Raw genomic sequence first — 18,599 nt, forward strand, 5'->3', positions numbered from 1 at the left:
ATTTACTTTTTCTTAATATTTAATGATTTAATAAATAAATTATTAGCTTCATTAAGATACCATCATCATTCCTTAACTTTTTTACAAATATAAATATATAATAAATTTAAAAACTGACAAAATCGAGAATTGTTATCATTTATTTGCATTTATGTCATTCCAAACCTGAATGACCTTCTTTCTTAAGGCCGTTTCACACTGGGCGCGATGTGTATATCGTATATTGATTTTACATCGTCTGCTCCTCAATAAACAATATACTTTTATATATACAATATACTGCTCTCTTGCGGGATACTCTTCTTCAGTGATTGTTTACACTGGTTTTCGAAACAACTATACCAGTCTTTGCCTTTTGTGCAACAGCAGCTGCTCCAGGCATGTGATCTACGCTCAAATCCAATTGGATGGTCTTTTTTGTCGCAGAACGATGGGGAAATAAATAAATAAATAAATAAAATCGATTTATTTGTGTGTGAAAAGTGTGAAAAGGCCTATGTACGTGGAGCACCACTGTACTAATGTAATTCTATTATTCTGCTAGATTTACCTTTTTTTTAAAACAAAGATACTGATTAAGAATATAATTTATTTTTAGTGTATAACAAAGTGACACTTATGAAGTCACTATAACATTACAGTGTACTTAATTCATGCAGATCTGTCAAAGTTGTAAATTGCCATATAAATGTTTTTGGAATAAAAGGAAAATATTTCTACAGGTGTCCACAGGTGGACATGCAAGTGTTCACGTATTTCTCTGTGTGTGTGTGTGTGTGTGTGCGACAGCAGTGATAGAGAGATGAGAGAGGGACACCAGCAGCAATGCTTATGTAATATCAGGCCAAGCCTCTGCAGAACTCCTGATGGCAGTATGGCATAACACCTATGCGGCCACACAGCTCGTCCAAGAAACACACACACATACACACTCAAACAGACAAATATCTGGTCTATATGATTTGAATGCAAGCTATAATGACTTGATAGTTTCAAACAACGATACAATTCACAGAAAAAAAAAAAAAAAAAATACTAAATATGAAATTCTCTGATAATTTACTCACATTCATGTAATTCACATCATGAAAGTGAATGATGACTGAGGCCATCAAGCTTCAAAGAGACAGATACACCACAAATTAAGTCTATATGATTTATGAATTAATCACATCTTCTGAAGTCACGCAGCAGCTTTATGGAAGTAACCATCTAAAATTTAGAAGAAGAAATGCCTAATTTGTGAACAAATAATTATTTTGAATCCGCATCAATGAATCAGTTGATCCAGTCCAAATTGGTCTTAATGGTCTTATTCATTTTAGGTTTATTTATTTTAGCACATCAAGCTAATAAATGAAAATGAGAAATGATGCTGAAATAAAATAAGCGTTTTTATTTTATTTTATTTCAGTTAATGTTTTTGTTTTTCAAGTAACAAAAAAAGTTTATTTTACGGGTTTAGTTTTAATTAAGTAAAAAAACCTTTAGACATGTATTTTTTTATTTATTTGTCTTCTTTGGGTGACTGTAGAATTGATTATAGTGACAGTAAGTGGCTTGCAGATACACTTGTGTGGTTGGCGTGGTCTACAGCTGAACTATAATCTGAAGGCATTAACTTGCTCTCTAAAAAAAGCTCTCTGAACAGGGATTAGATTATCATGGTAAGGCCAGCTCAGACTCTCATTCTCGCTCCCTTTTTTCGTCTCTCACTCCCCTTCTTTTTTGCGCACACTTTCTGAACAAATGAAGGTAAAATGAATAAATGTGGCACAAAAACAGGAAAGGCTGCAAATGTGGGTCATTCTTCGAGTTCAACTCAAAGCTCTGTAAACCATATCAATGTTTCATCTTTACGTCTAGCATATGTTATGGCACAGAGCAGCCTAAACCTCTTCACTGGGTTTATAGCCGGAGGGCGAGTGATTGTTGACTATAGGGGCTTTGGTAGCCCCCTGGGACAACTCAGGGTTAAGTGCCTGGCTTTGGGTTGCCAGATCTGCACCAGATGAGCTGCTCTTAGATTTGACCCATATTTGGCAGAGTTCTAATAAAAATGCAGTGAACAACAAAAATAATTTTCTTAAAGGAATAGTTTACACACAAATTGAAATTCTTTACTCATGTAACCGTTAAAAACTGTTGAAAGCAATTCTTGTGTTATACACTTTTAAACAGCACAGCTCATCCCTCCACTGCCTGTAAGCTTTATTGACCTTGATGGCAGCACAAGTGGGACACTCTTCCCCAGAACCGTCTGGTCTCCGTAAGTATATCTGCGTCCTTGGCGAGGGACGTGATCGCAGTCGCTCGGTTAGAGTTTGCAGGGCAGCCAGATGTCTTTCTCATGGCCTTCAAAGTATTGTCTCTCCAGCTGTTTATTTATTAATGTTGAGTTCACACTGCGATAACTTTCACCCTGCAAATACTGTTTATTATACGTTTATTATACCAGAACCATGAGAAGTGGCAAGTATTTAAAGATGAATGCACATACATTTTAGTGCTTGCCTGTGCAGGGGAAAAGCCACTGTACAGTTTTGTCGGTGCTTGCTTATCCAAGTCAAAAGAACCCTCTCCCTAAGTTCTCCCTCTGTTATTCTGCTACCTAGATATGATGCTGGTTACTCTTTCAATACAGTCAAAATCGTACGAGTGCTTAGAAAAGTATTACAACATGGTTTGAGGTTTTATTCGGACTGTAGCCGAAATAAAGTTGAATACTTAAGAGTTGGAGGTTTGTTAAAACCCTATGTATGAGCAAGAGTGATGTTTACATTAGCAAAGGGAATTCCTGAAGCAGATCTTGAAAATGATCATTTTCAGGGACTGGATTTCTCAACCAAAAAAAAAGAAAAAAGTGCATTTAATCTTAAACCTCTGTTGCATGATACCCATTGCAATAAATAGATTATTCCAAAGCATTCAGTGTGATCTTACTCTCTCTCTCACACACACACACAGAAATTATAATATAATTATAACTTTATTTGGTATGCTACTTGTTGTGCACAATTCACATTTCTTAATATTAAGTCTAAAATGTGTTTTAATGTCACTTTTGATGAGGATTGTATGATCTTTGAATAATATCTTTACATGCAAAATATTTAAAGTGCACCTGAAGTATACTTGCAATAGTTCCACTTTACAATCACATATAGTAATTATATCTTTAATTGGACTTCAGCAAAACTTTTACACAATTGAAGTGTATTAAGTACAAAATTAGTTGTTTCAATTTAGCAGACTTTAAATATACCAGTTTAGTATACTAAAAGTGCAATTGCAGGGTATTTCATTAAGTACATAAATATGAAAATGTATTTGTAGTATACTTAGCATGAAAAGTATATTTTTTTCTCACTAGGGTTGTTTGGAAGTAAAAAATAATCATTAGGATTTTAAAAAAATTAATTACAGTATTAATGTTATGCATCAGGGGCTTAATACATTAAGGAATATGAATCTATGCTTAAGGTCACCGTCACAGTCTCTGAACAAGCTCAAGTTTCTTAAAACAGCTGGTTTCTCTGGTTAGTTCAGAGAAGGACAGGTAATCTAACACCATGAAAGCCATCTCAGTCGCTCTCTTTCCCTCCCTCTTCTCTGTTCTTCTTTTGCGTGTTCCTGTTCTGGTAAGAGAAGATCTGTCTCTTTTTAATGAAACTCCCCCGTCACACCCATCTCCCATCTGGTATGTGTGCATATATGCTTGTGTGAGGTGGTGGGAGGAGAAGGCTGGTGTGGTTTTGTGTGTGTGTGTGTGTGTGTTAGAGTATATATGTAACCAGAGGGAATAAGAACATGTGTATGTATGTGTGGTGTCATTACAACAGGAAGCCTTTGCTCTGATGAGAGGTCTCACTTCCTGTTTATAGAGCAACCACTGGAGTGCAACAATAGCTGGAATTTTGATGGATCCGCAGAGAGGACGCCCAACTCACACCCTCCAGAGAAAAGATTTAGTTTTTCACTCTTGCTGACAACAATACAACACAATCTGTGAGAAATCAGCAGCAATACATTGAGTGTTACTGATCAGCTGTAAATGAACAGGCAAGTCCCTCTGTAGTCTGGTTTTATTAAACAGTGCCTAAAGCAGTTTTATAAACTCACCTGATACATTCATAAGTTACATTTATAATGTTACTGTATCATGTTTGAGCCCTAAAATTAAATTAATATTATTATTACTACAATTCATAACATTTACAATTTAATTTATAATTAGATATATATTTTAATTGTCTGTGTGTGTGTGTATTACATACATACATAAATATATACACACATTATCTATACATACATATATATATATATATATACACATACACACACATACACGTATGTTCAAGTAATTAAAACAATTAATCAGCATAAGTGGTGTGTGTGGCCAAGTATGGTGACCCATACTCGGAATTTGTGCTCTGCATTTAACCCATCTAAGTGTAAACACAGTAAACATACACCCGGAGCAGTGGGCAGCCATTGCTGCAACGCCCGGGGAGCAGTTGGGGGTTCGGTGCCTTGCTCAAGGGTCTCACCTCAGTCGTGGTATTGAGGGTGGAGAGAGTGTTGGTTATTTACTCCCCCCACCTACAATCCCTACCGGACCTGAGACTCGAACCCATGACTTTCGGGTTACAAGCCCAACTCTCTATCCATTAGGCCACGACTGCCCACAAACTCAATTTAGTACAACAAATACTACTATGATCTGTACTTAGAATAATTCTACCTTAAAATTATAATTGACAATTAAATTTTTTAACAACCGTAATGACACTCATATTTCTGAGTAGTTTGCAGTATAGGCTACTGAGAATTGTGGGAGTTATGTTATATAAACAAATTTAGCTTCGTTTTATATGCAAAATCTAAATAACTTTTAAATAAATAAAATCATCTGGATATTTCGTACAATTTTTGTGAGAGTCCCCCATTGTCTTATTTTGGTCATTTGCTACAGCTTAACTGTAACAACAGCCTAACAAGCTATTGTGTAAAGGGCTTTTTTGATTAATGTCTGATCAAAATAGTGTGGAGCGTTCCCCTCACTGAGGGATATGTCATGTCGGGCTCTCTGGGATTTGAGGTCAGTCCAGCTGGACGTCTGGTGCCAAAAGGAGGTGGATTACACACGTTAATCCCAGTCACCCCAAAGGAAGTGAACTAAAGCTGCCAGCGTCCTTCTTCAGACCACAGACTTCATACAGCTGATCTTTCTGAACCTCTTTAAACAGACTTGGTGAAGTGTGAAGTAGTGTGCTACTATCACTTGTCACGATACTAAAAAAAACAGATGTAGAAGAGTTTTGCCCTCAGGGGACCATCAGGAATGTCTTGCGAGATGAATTATGTATTTACACTGTATCATGTGATGAGGGTTGAGGCTTAGAAGGCCTGTCAAGGAATTATGTATATAATACTTCTATCAATTCTTTAAAATTTACCAAATGAAGAAGTTTGGTCACACTTTACAGCAAGGTTGTATATACTGACGTCAGTTAATGCTCTAGATTTCAAGAAATAACAATGTTAATTACTACTGTATTAAATCAAACTATAAACTTTAATGTTAAAAATGCATTAGCATATGTAGAATGCTGTACTAAATAAATACTGTAAATCGTTAGTTCATTAAGCTACATTAATGTTCATACACCAAAAGAATTTGTTCGACTGAATTTCTTATTGTATCTCCTAACAAAAAACAAAAATGGCTGCCCAGACAACAAGGAGTTCCAATTCAACTTTTTATAGCACAACATATTGATTTCAGGTACAACACTTTGCAATAGCTGTACTCACATGAGAGTATAAGTATGCACTTGCAAAAATGTAGTAGAAACTCAGACTTTAAGAACTTACTTGAGTAATCTGAACAGAAGGGATGCGCTGTATTGGATATGAGAGGTTTGGCACTGAATGCTAGCTTTATTTTTCTCAATAAGCGAATTCCCTTGAGCTTGAGCTATTAATAATCTCTGAGCTCTTTCTCAGAGGAACAGCTGTTGGGGAAGCTGAAATTTTCTAATATTTCCAACCTAGGCTCATTGGAAAAACGTGCCTCTACCTACACAGACTCCAAAAATGTACCGCTACATACAATTCACTGCAGTTTCCAGGTGAAATCAACACTAGTGGCACTGAAACCCATTGACCTTTCATTCTTGTTCAAACTAATTGTGATCACAGGGGTTAATTATCAATTAATAAAGACTTATTTTTGCGTGTTTCTTTGCACAGTACTGTTGTGACTTCAAAACACTTTTAGTACGTTATTTGTAAACCAACACATTTAATGTTTGCACTCACATAACCAGCTCCATATGTATGGCTTTTCTGACATAGTAAACTTGCTCTGTAGCAATACTGGTACAATACTGCATTTGCAATGGAGAGTACTCAGGTGCAAATCCTGTGAAACCTGAGTCACGATTTAAAAAAAAAAAAAAAAAAACCTTATACACTTGTAGACACAAGACCGAATGGCGTGGTTGTCTCAGCATATGTTTATGTCCTGTGGTTGCTTTTGTTACAATTATCAGTTAGGTTTAGGGTAGGATTTAATGCATGTTATTTTCAAACGTAATAGAGCATGAACCTTTTAGCACCATTGTATAGAAATTTTATTTTCCGATCGCTGTAATATGTAGAATGGTTCATATTCATAATGATCTGTTTTGGATAAAACTGAAAACAGCCAACTCGAAAGTTTTGCAAGATGTGCAAGAAACAACGTAATGTCATTCATTTGCTACCTATATTGCAGACATACTACTTGTCCTTCCCATTCACACAATCGTAATCCTTTAAAAATAAAATATACATACCTATATACATGTATTTTAAAGCAACAATTAGTCAACATCTAATACTTAGCTGCATTTAATACAAAGTACAAAGATATAATGTGCTGTGCTTTTCTACATGTTGTTTTACAGACAAACCAGACTCTGAATAATTTACAGCAGCAAGGCCTTGACATCCACAGGATCCAATTAGTTGAAATCCACATGCAATCAGTCCACAGGAAAAAGGCACAACAGGGACATCTCCAGAGATGAGACACTATTAGCAAGTTTCTAAAATACAGAGGGGTGCACTTCTTAAAGAGAAGAGCAAATGCACCGCTGCTTTGAATAGAACATTGAATCCTTGAAATCAGATCAGTGAACAAAGAATGTGATACTCGTATACAAATACCTCAGTTACTCAAACAAACCTCTGATAAGGTTCTACTGACTTCGTAACAGCTGTGCTTTAAATAGCAACAGCTATTAGATATAGTGCATGATTTAATTTAATGTATATATAGCTCTATGGTGTAGTACTGTATAGCTTATGATCTGGTGGGACATTTGCTTGTGGTCTTGTAAAATGTAATTTTTAAGTAATCAGTTTAATTGTCCTCAAAAATAAATAAAAGCGTCAGATGGCGAAATGCAAAACCCAGACGAGCTGAATGTTTGTCTTCGCTGAAGTTTAAACTTTCCATAAATCAAGTGAAGAACTGCACAGCTTGTTAATGTTTTCCTTCAAACCAAAGACTGTAACCACGACTGACTTTCTTCTGCTGAAAACAAAAGATAATTTGAAGAATGTTTTAGCTGTGTTTGTGCAGACAATGAAAGTCGATAGGGTCTAATGGTGTTTTATGGATAAAAAAAAAAAAAAAAAAAAAAAAAAAAAAAAAAAAAAAAAGTTAAATTTTTTCAAATTATCTTGTGTTCAACTAATAAACAAAAATGCATTCAAGTTAGATCAACACAAAAGAGAGTACATTTTTGGGTGAATTATCACTTAAACTATTTTTAAAAACTATATAATTGATCACATGAAACTAACAAGTCAAGTTTACATAGAAGAACCGGTCCTAGATGTTTTACAAAATTAATCCAAGCAAGAAACACAATATGAACTACTTATGTGAAACTGTAATTAAAATTCCCTGTACCTTTATCAGTCAGATTGGGTTTGTGTTGGTTTGCATTACAAGCTCAAGAGAAAAAGAGCCGTTTCAGTTCTGTCTAAGGGTGGAGTCGCCACAACTGTTTGTGTGGTTTCCAGCCAATGGCAACAATGGCTTGTTTCTATAATCTCAAATGGAACATTTGTTAGACGTTGTGTGATTATGCACTACGTAATAAAGTATCATAAAGGGCTTTGGTCTGGTTCTTAGTGTAGTATAATCAGGTTTGGTCTAGTGTGGCATTGATATGGATGATGTGCTGTGGTTTGGAGAAGTATTATGTTCTAATTGTATAACATGATCTGGTTTAACCAGGTTTGGTTTGGTATGGTCGAGTCTAATTTGGCCTTTCATGGTATCATATGATCATTCTTTCAGCATTGCTATAGCCTTAGTTTAATATGGTTGGTTATGCTGCAATGAGGTAAAGCCACAAAACGGGGCAGTTCACCCAAAAAGAAGAATTCTACTAATTACGTTCAAAAGTTTACAGTCAGTAAGAGGTTTGAAAACAATACAGCAAAAAGAGTCATACTGTGAAATACCATTAAAATGTAAAAGAACGTTTTCTATTTTAATATATATTCATGTCATTTATCCCTGTGATATTACTATTTTTGTGGACATTTTTTCAGGTTTGTTTGATGAATAGAAATTAAAGCATTTATTTGAAATAAAAATATTTTGTAACATCCTTACTGTCACTTTTGATCAATTTAATGCATCATTGCTGAATAAAAATGGTAATTTCTTAAAAAATAAGAAAAATAAATAAATCTTACTGGCTGTAAACTTGTCATTTACTCAACATCATGTTGTCCCAAACATATGAATTTCTATCTTTCAAAACAAAAGATGAATTTATGAAGAAAATCTGGGCTGATCTTTTCCATATTAAGATAGTAAATGAGGACTGGAGCCATCAAAGTCCTAAAAACATAAAAAAGCACCATGAACTCATAAAGAGAAGAATTTTCAGTTAATACAGCAATATAGATAGTTTATGAATTTCTTTTATGTTACTTTTTTGTCATTTTGGAGCTTTACAGCTGCATTCCCCCATTTACTTTTTGGAAAAACAGTCATTAAATACGATTTTTGAGTAATCTATCCCTTTAAAGGGACAAAAGCTGTGGCAATGGTTCAGAAAAAAACTTTGCTAACTATAAGCTGGACATGATGGCAGTGAGGTCATGGTCAAACACAGGGATGTGTGCAGTATACAGTACCAACCTGTTCCTGTTGGAACGTTGGACAGGAAGATACACACTGCCATCACTTGTTGTGCTCTCTAGTGCCAAAGCTGTGCCCTGCTTAGCTCTCTCTGTCTCTCTCTCTGCCCACTGCTGCCAGCTCACCCATGCGCCAAGCCCTCCACTAGACACAGGGCATTATGCACGCCCAACACAGCTGATACACACACAAATTCTGGACACAATCATTCCAAAACAGTTTTTATGCTCAAAATACATTTGTTCGCATTACTGCGAGCAATTTACAGTAATGACATCACCAGCCTGTTTTTCCACTATAGTGGGCGATGCTGATTAGTCAGCATTACTAATTTAAAAGATAAGGAATCTGCCATTATTTGAAGAACTTCTAGTCAAGACAGAGAGTTTTTGTTTGTGTACATATAAAACAACACACAGGCATATTAGGACATGTATTCTCAACTAAACACTCTGGAAAAACAAGTTCAGTTAGTTTACCTTACTATACCAGTTGAGGCGTAATGCCTTAAAACAGAATTACTCTAATACGAAGCAGAATGACATTTGAAATTATAAACAAGCAACCACACAAACATACAAATAAATAAAAATTATTAATTATTAGTATTGTTTTTACTACATGCATAAATTGTACACTTCAATATATTTAATTTAAAAAGTACTCATTTGATTGCATTTTATTTCAAAATATTAAACCAAGGAGCAAACATATGACCGAGAATTCACTTTTAACTTAACCAATTAAACAATCTGAACATGTCCAAATAATTAAATGCTCAACTTGAAAAGTGCTTTCTTTAAAACAAATGGCAATGACAATAATCCAATGACATTCATACATTTGAAACTGTGGCTAAAGTGTCCAAAGACTTTGTGTGCAACTCGCTCTGTATTTACTATAAAACACAGACCATTTACGGCCTAATCAAAAACAAACAAAAAGCACAAATAGGTATATAATCAAATAAATATCAACCAATTTAAGAAGACATCTGTTCACTCTTAACCTGGACGTCTTAACTCTGCAAATTAAACTCTTCATGCGGAGTCTCTCCTCCCCCTCAGCTGCACTTAATCCCAGTGATTAAATAATTTTTCTTCAGCCCTAATTTTGCCTGTTACAGGGCTCTGATGGAGGATGGGTGTGCTCTTTATTGATTGGTGGGTTGAGCAGATTACCCTAATAGCGGGATTACCGCCCACATGTTGACCACGCGTGTTGGAGCTGCTGGGCCGTGGTGCCAGCTCCCTATCAGATGGCCAGGGGGAGAAATGAAGACATAACACACCACTCAATGAGAGCATGTGTCTGTTCATCTGTCTAGAGGGTGCGCATTAACAAGTATTTGGCAACTCATTAAATTCTTTTATGTGCAAACTCATTAGTCATCTCAGCTGTGTTGCCAGTTAAGATGTAGTCAAATTCACCATAATTATCACGTTTAGCTGCCTTAGCACAACTTGACAACTCGAACATGGCAGGTTCTATAACAACTGGCGTAAATGCCATTTTTAATCTAATGGAGTATGTTAGCAAGCGCAATACTACCCGTGCTTCATGTGGAAATTGTTTGTTGTTATTCAAGTGAAAGATAGGGTTTATTATATCGGAATAAAAATTGGCAACATTGTCAATAATAAAAGTAGTTTAATGTAGAAATAGCGCCTTAAAGGGACAGGTCACCCAAAAATGAAAATGTATTCACTCTTATGTCATTCCAAGCCTATGTGACATAAAGGGAACGTCCAAAAAAAAATTCACAATTCCGTTATCATTTACTCACTCTCATGCCATTCCAAACATGCCTACATTTCTTTCTTCTGTGAAACATAATAGATGATGTTTTGAAGAGTGTTGGTAACCAAATAATTTTGGGCCCTACTGACTTATTTGACATGTTTTTGTCCATACTATGAAAATCAATGGGTCCCAAAACCATCTGTTTATCATAATTTTTCAAAATACATTCTTTGGTGCTCCACAGAAGGATGAAAGCCATACAGATTAGGAACATCATAATGAATACAGAATTTTTATTTTTGAGTGGACTATCATTTTAAATAAATGATATGTTGAAGAATATCCAAGCTGCTCTTTTCCATACAATGAAAGTGAATAGTGACAATCATTCTAATGAATTATTTTTAATGAAAATTGACTTAAATTTCAGTTTTTCCATCACTCAAAGCTAACGTATGGTTTTATAACAGTGCACAAGTCATGTGTCTACTTTTAAAATGCTTTTCTAGTGCTTTTTTGTCTTTTGGGGAGCTTGACAACCTCAGTATCCATTTACTTTCTTTGTGGAAAAGAGAAGCTCAGACATTCTGCCTGTGTTCTACAGTAAAAAAGACTTTAAATTTTAAGTGACATGAAGAGAAGTAACGTTAATTTTTGTGTAAATTATCCCGTTAAGGGAAGAAGTTCTCATTTTCATTTTACTCGCTCTCCGTAATTCAAACCAAAGGTGGATTAAGACCACGAGGGAGAGAATTCAGGAAATTGATGGATATTTCCTTTCAGAATTATTGCTCCCGAGGATGAATGGCAATTGACTTGGTCTCTCAAACTGTACTCTGTGTGTATGTCCTTGAAGCCATTTTCCTGATTATGATTCTATTAGACTGAATGTACAACAGTCAGCTGTTTATCAAACAGACAGTTATTCAAATTAATCCACAACAGGTAAAACAGCACTTCAGTTGATGATATATACATGACCAAATCCTCCAGCCCTCTCTCTCATCTACTTCTGTACGTGTATGTTTGATTTAATGAGCAATGAGAGGTAATGATGCAGCAATGAGACATTAAACAGCTTTGTGACATGCTATAATACACATTACGCATACTGTAGCAATAAAGTCAACTCATAAAATCTATTTCCCCTACTATGAATGTTTTAATAATCAACAGAACGTATCATAAAACATTACTGCACACACTTCACCAAAAGGATCTTACATTTGCGACGCCCGTTATTACATCTTTTGAATCCAAATGACACTAATGGCTAAGCAGCCTCAAATTGCTTCAGTATAACAATGGCATTAAAATATTAAAGTTGCAAATGTAAGCTTTTCTCATGTGTCCAGATGGGGGAACTAGAAGCTTAGTCAGGCCACGGAAAAAGAATTCCAGTAATCTACTGCTGATCCTTCACAATGCCACCCTTGTGCCTTTTGTTTTAGCCTCCTCACTGCCTGTACTCAAAGCCACTGATAATGTTAATGGTCCTTTCCTCCAGCCAGCGGATCTTGAGCTATTAGGGGTTGCGAGAGGACTGAAAACGCTTGTTAAGTCATAGTTGAATTTTGAGGGGGACGAACAGGGTCAACTTCGCAAGGTCAACACAAGTTCAAGCCATAAACCTCAAACAAAGTGAAAATAGTCTGGTGACAAATGGATATGTCAAATTAAGACCAGATATTTGTGCAGTGTTATTTAATCTTTTGGATATATTTGAAAAAATGTATTTAAAAAAAAAATGCTGTGTATTCTAGGTAGACACGCAATGTGATAGAACCACCATTTTTAGTTCCCCCAAAGAAACTTTCTGTGAACAATTATTTTTAAATAAAGAACATTTAAGTGTTCAATTATAAACAACCTTTTGTGCATCACAAATATTCCATGCATTCTTAGAAATATAGGTTCCAGGGGGGCGGGTTCATAAAAGTACTGCCATAGAGGAGTTAATGTGAAAAACATTTTTACAAATTTTAATAATTTTTCACACATGTTGAAGGTTCTTCATGCAGCCATCAATGCCAATAACAAGCCTTTATTTTTAGTAGTGTACCAAACGCAGGTATTTTAAATAAACAGCTTGGGTTCCAATTCGACCATCACTCTTTAAACGTCTTGACATTTTTAAATCCGAAAATCCCACATCTTTCGACATTTAAACGGTTGAACCCAAGCCCCCTGGCCCTTTTCAGATGAAGAACAAAACAAGCACAGAACATCTTATCACGTTTCCTTACATCTCAGAACAGTCACGGCTGGGATTTCATAGGTTGCTTAGGTCTCTTCACAACTCAAACAAGCAGTACAACACCCACTCACTCATTCCCGAATGAACGTGCTGGAGTTTGTTTGATTTGCACTGTCAAAAGGTGTGTAGTGCATGAACCGAAGCCGTGTAAACAACCTGCTTCATTGAGGCTGAGCACAGTAACCAGCTGCACATAAAAGAGAAGTGACTTTAGCAAAAGGCCCATGCAAATATCTCCCACCACTGCTGCAAGGTAAGGTTCGGCACAGAACACAAGAATAACTGTAGTGTTCAGTGTCTTTTTTTTTTTTTTAACCCATGGCAGCCTCTTGACAACCAATAACTTAGTAAACACAGTAAAGTATGCAGTTGGGACTTTGAGAAGTTAATTATTTTCACATATCAACATTCATTTTTTTTTAGAAAAGACATGCAGTTTGTTCCTTTAGAGTTAAACTACATGCCCACTATGAAAAATATGGGATTAAATGAATTGATTTAGAAATTAAACACCATTTTAGGTCCCCTGACAAAACAATTCTACAAATCTACTTCTATCAAATTCCACTTCTATCTACACAAAACCTGCTATGACAATGTAAAACAGCAATTTCAAGAAAGGAATACACTCCTACACCCAAAAGAAATCACAAAAGTAACCGTTCATTTTAGTCAGAAACAGACCCCTCATCACAAAGCAAAGGGGTATTAACTAGTGTGCTGACGCCATCCCAGCAGCAGCCCCCCAACAGCCCTTATGCCAGCAAATTCACCTAATAGCACAACAAGAGAGCCCTGCCTGTTGTGTAATTTAACACAAAACCACCCTCAACTTATTTGACTGGTAGCCTACATGAACTTTCAGCTTCACATGAGCAATGTTCCTTGGCACCATGACAGTTGTGATAATGATAATGCACACACATACCACACTCCCCTCATTATCATACAACACTAAAACCAGTTTAACAGTTTTATCCAAGCTAATGAGCACAATAAATAGGCTGAGTAACCTTCCTTATATTTAATAAGCATGCAAACTTAACACAGTAGCTAGAAGCAATAAAACACTTTAACAATTGCTTTAAGATTATAACCAGTTTCTGAATTTTTTAGATGTTGTTGAAACTGGACATAGTTGTTTACTTACCAAAGTGTATTACAGAATCAAATACTGTATAATCAAAACATACTATAATTAGTATACACAACAATTAGTTTGATTATATTTTATAGCTGTAAAATGCCTTACCATATGTTTTTATTTATCAAGTGTCCTCATGTGGAAGATCAGTCATGCACATTCTTTAGGAAGCACAAACATCCTCTGCTGCTTTTCAAATGTTTCGTTCACATATTCCTTATCTCCATATAGTTAAGATCCCAATTCAACAGGGCCGTCATCCAAAAATTCCCCGTAAATCGCAGTCCATCGTCCTCTAAAGGCTTTGAGCCTTGATAATGGTAAGCTAAATGCGAACTGACAAGCATCCGACAAGCTTTCAGGGAGAGGGGAGGAAAAAAAACTGAACAAAACAAAAAAAATAAAGCACCAAAGCCCCGCCCTAGACTGTAATAGCTCTCAAAGTAACACTGGGTTTAGATTTAAGACAATCCGAAGCCATTGATCGCTATTGAGTATTGTACCCCCCCAAAAACAACAAAAACAAAGCTAAAAAAAAATGGACAAATGTCTAATAATAGAATGTTTAAAGTAACCTAATCATGTCGGGAAAAAAATCAATAGGATGATGGAAGATAGCTGATAACCTAATTTAATGCTAATTGCATGGCATGTTTTTTCCATCTAAAATAATTGGTTTTCAGTGATGAATCATGTGTTGCATTGCATCAACAAGTTTATTATTTAAATGTACAGCTGTTTCCCTGAGCCTGGATGAGTTTTGGGTTTAGCCTATAGTTACGAGCAGAACAAAAATTCATTTGTGGGCTATATGATATAAAGTGCACAACATGGCTATTGTTAAATTAACAATAGTAAAGGGTGAATAAAATATTAATGCTCGTTATTTGTCGATTGTAGATCTAAATGTCAAGAACACATTGAAGTAAATAGCCTACATTTGGCGTCAAAACGCCTAAAAGTTATGTTAAAACATACACGACACCTCTGCATGCCAGCTCAAAAGCTTTACATTTCTGAATTCCCACAAACAGAGTTTGGAAAACGAGAACCGGTTCTTAAAAATAGGTGCCATTTAACCAATACCGAAGCGAATGATTTTCACGACATTGGATTCTTGGCGTGTATTCTCGGAACAAAGCTGTTCTGATTGTGTTAAGTGTTGTTTATAGCTACCAATAATGAACGTACAGCGCGAAACAAACAGCAGCCAGCATAGTCCGTATCCCGAATGAATGATTCTCTTATGAGCCGGTTCTTTATAATGAATCAAAAACATAGAGCACCGGTGTAGTACGATTTCCAAACAAATGACTCTTATGAGCCGGTTCTTTTTAGTGAATCAAAAGCACTTTAATCTCGTTTTACTAAAACCACAATACTTGCTGCAGCGATCATAGTATTTTATATAGGCTAAATAAACTACACAATCAATTGTTAACCCAGTTTTGTTTGTTTTATATTTTATGCAAGATACACAGTGGATTGCCACCTCTTAAAAAGTCTGTGAAAACTCATTAAAAGTCTATGTAAGCACACCCTTTGCCAGAAATGTGTTGACTTTATTTCGGACTTTTTTTGTTATAGGCTATGCCTATGTTATGTAGAAATCTGAAATGATGTCCTCGAGCTCATCAGCAACAAACTGCTGAGTGCAGTATAGGCTACAACAAGAAATTCTTGTTTCCAAACATTTCTTCCTCAGAAGTTAGACTACTCGTTAATGGCATTATGCAACGGTCAGGAGGAGTCGGAATCAATAAATTCCTTCCGATTTCCATCTCTACATGCTTCTATGGTTAAAGCTCTTCAGAAGAGAAACTTCCTAAAAATAGCGCATGGACAAACAGAATGGGATATGGCAGAGGTTATGTGTGAGTGCGACACGACATGCTTTATGTGCTGCTATCTACACTAAAGAAAGCAATCATTAAGAGTGCGACTATCGTTTAAAGTGAGTTGCCAATAGATTGATCTCTAATCTTAATCTAATCTCAATTAGACCAGCGCTGAAACAATGCCTATTCACATCACGACAGCAAGCCCGAGCGAAATCTCCCCGTCTAATCTCCCTTCAAAGTAGCGAACTATTATTAATACAGAAGAAGAATAAGCGAACCCTATTGTTTATGTTCGATTCTTTCTCAGAATTCGATTCGAAACTTACCTCGCTACATAATAATGACGTAATGAAGTTGTGGTGGAAGGTGACACTCCGCTAGGATGATGAACTGAGTGGCATCCGCAGTTTCCAAATGACTTCAGCGTTGAAATCGCAAATCAAAGCGATCAGATCGGCTAGGTTTGGAGCTCGAGGACACAATGTGATGACGTTGATCCAGATCGAGACGGATCGACAGCGAAGTGCCCCGTGTGTTTGGTGCGACACCTGGAGCGGCAATGGTTCCTCCCTCTTTCATTGACTATTGTTTGTTCAGCATAAAGTTGGGTGATGCAGAAGTCTTGCAATGCTACAATCTCTGTCTATCCTGATAATGTATAACGATTGACATTATTAAATGATCTGAGAAAAGACAAAACATATAGCCTACTATATGGGTCAAGGACATGATGCTTTTTTTTTTCTCAGAATCTATTAGGTTATTAAAAAGATTATTTATTTTACGAAGTAAATAAAGAAATAATGCAAAATTGAATTAAGTAATTTAAGTCTCAATATGTTTTATGTAGCGTAAATGGAGAAAGTTTTTTAAAAATCGAATTAATTAAAAGCCTAATCAATATTATTTATTATTTGTCTGAACCTGGTTTGTTTTGGAGCATGAATTGGCAAATCAGTGTCTTAACCAACATGCTGGAAGCCATTTTGTTGTCATGTGACCTCTTTAGACCATCATGTGTCAAGAATATTATTATTTTTATTTTTATTTTTACCTTTTAATAAAGCAGCACATTTTGTGCAGGTCAAGTTGAGTAAAAATGACGATTGAGTTGTGTTCACCTGTGTACTCAAGTTGCAAAGAAAAAAATCTTTGTAGAAAAATGCTAAAAAATGTCCCACAATAAACACAATTTATTTTAAAATTTAAAACTGCATTATTGGCACATGATGAGTATACACGTATATACTTCTCAAGATTTCATAAATGAGTTGAATTTAATGGTATTAAGTTTGTTGTTATTTTTATTTAATATTTATGAAAATATTATATTAAGTGTGTGTGTGTGTGTGTGTGTGTGTGTGTGTGTGTATGTGTGTATCTCACACCTTTACTTTAATTAACTGATTTCATTGTTCTTTTCATCGAGCAGCTGCTTTAAATGCTTTTCTTTTAATTCACCCCACTTGCCCTTTAAAAACAGTGCAATCTAAAGTCAGTAGTCAAACTTAATCACCATTGTATAATTTCAGTCCTTCGTTACATAACTTTCAGGCCTGCCATGCAGAAGTGGATAATGCAGTAGCTGTTTGGCTGGAGCTGTTGCAGGACACCTATGTGAAGAGTGGTCATTAGCGGCTCTCACCAGAGGCTGTGACAGCTGTCGCTTGTGGCTGCTGCTGGGCCCCAGTGCCTCCCCCTCGCCCGCTCACAATGCTCCAGTATGAACAGTAGGTCTGAAAAGACATGCAACCTGACCCCCTCATCTCCATTTACCCATCTCATATTTAATCCCAGACTCACCCTGTCATTAAGCACCAGCCACACTACCTCTGGCCCACCGCTTTGATCATTAATCAACGCATTCGCGCAATTATCGAACAGCACAGCTGCCTGCCTAACAATGCGTGTTTTTAAACTTTTCTCTCACATTTTCTGTAATAATTTGTACACATCTTTCATCCTTTCTTATCGAGTATGCTTGACACTTAGGGTGGTCAAATTAGGCCTGGTTTGTGGTATAAGGGACTGACACCCTTTTAAGGGCTTGTTTTTGAGATGGAAGTCCATGAGCGAGAGTCGATGGATTTTTTGGTTGTGGGGGAAGGGCAATTCTGAACTCTTTCACCCCTCGATTCCTCTCAGGCACACACAAAAACCTCACACACAGGAGTCTGGACACAAGAGGAAAGGATGAGTATAAATTATCACATGTGAAAAACAATAAAACTCTGTGGCTTGAATGGAATATTTTAACAGAAGCACAAACAGCAGGGTTACAGTTGGGCCTGAGTATGTTTAAAAGATGTTCAATATCATTTACATTTAGTCTGTCTGCGACCTATTGTGTTTTATCCCAAGTGTATTTGCACTGCAGACACACTTTGCCCTAACAAAGAA

At 36.1% G+C, this 18,599-nt stretch overlaps 1 protein-coding gene across 1 annotated transcript in view; it reads right to left on the reverse strand.

Moving 5' to 3' along the window:
• The window catches only part of LOC306885034 (zinc finger protein 516-like), a 34,038-nt gene extending 18,447 nt beyond the window's left edge, over positions 1–15,591 (reverse strand). Inside the window, exon 1 of the mRNA XM_079441347.1 lies at positions 14,467–15,591. The gene's annotated coding sequence lies outside the window, so the exon portion shown is untranslated. The remainder of the gene's footprint in view (positions 1–14,466) is intronic.
• Positions 15,592–18,599: the final 3,008 nt, after the last annotated feature.

This window comes from Barbus barbus (assembly GCF_936440315.1).
Source record: "Barbus barbus genome assembly, chromosome: 19".
Classification (NCBI taxonomy): domain Eukaryota; kingdom Metazoa; phylum Chordata; class Actinopteri; order Cypriniformes; family Cyprinidae; genus Barbus; species Barbus barbus.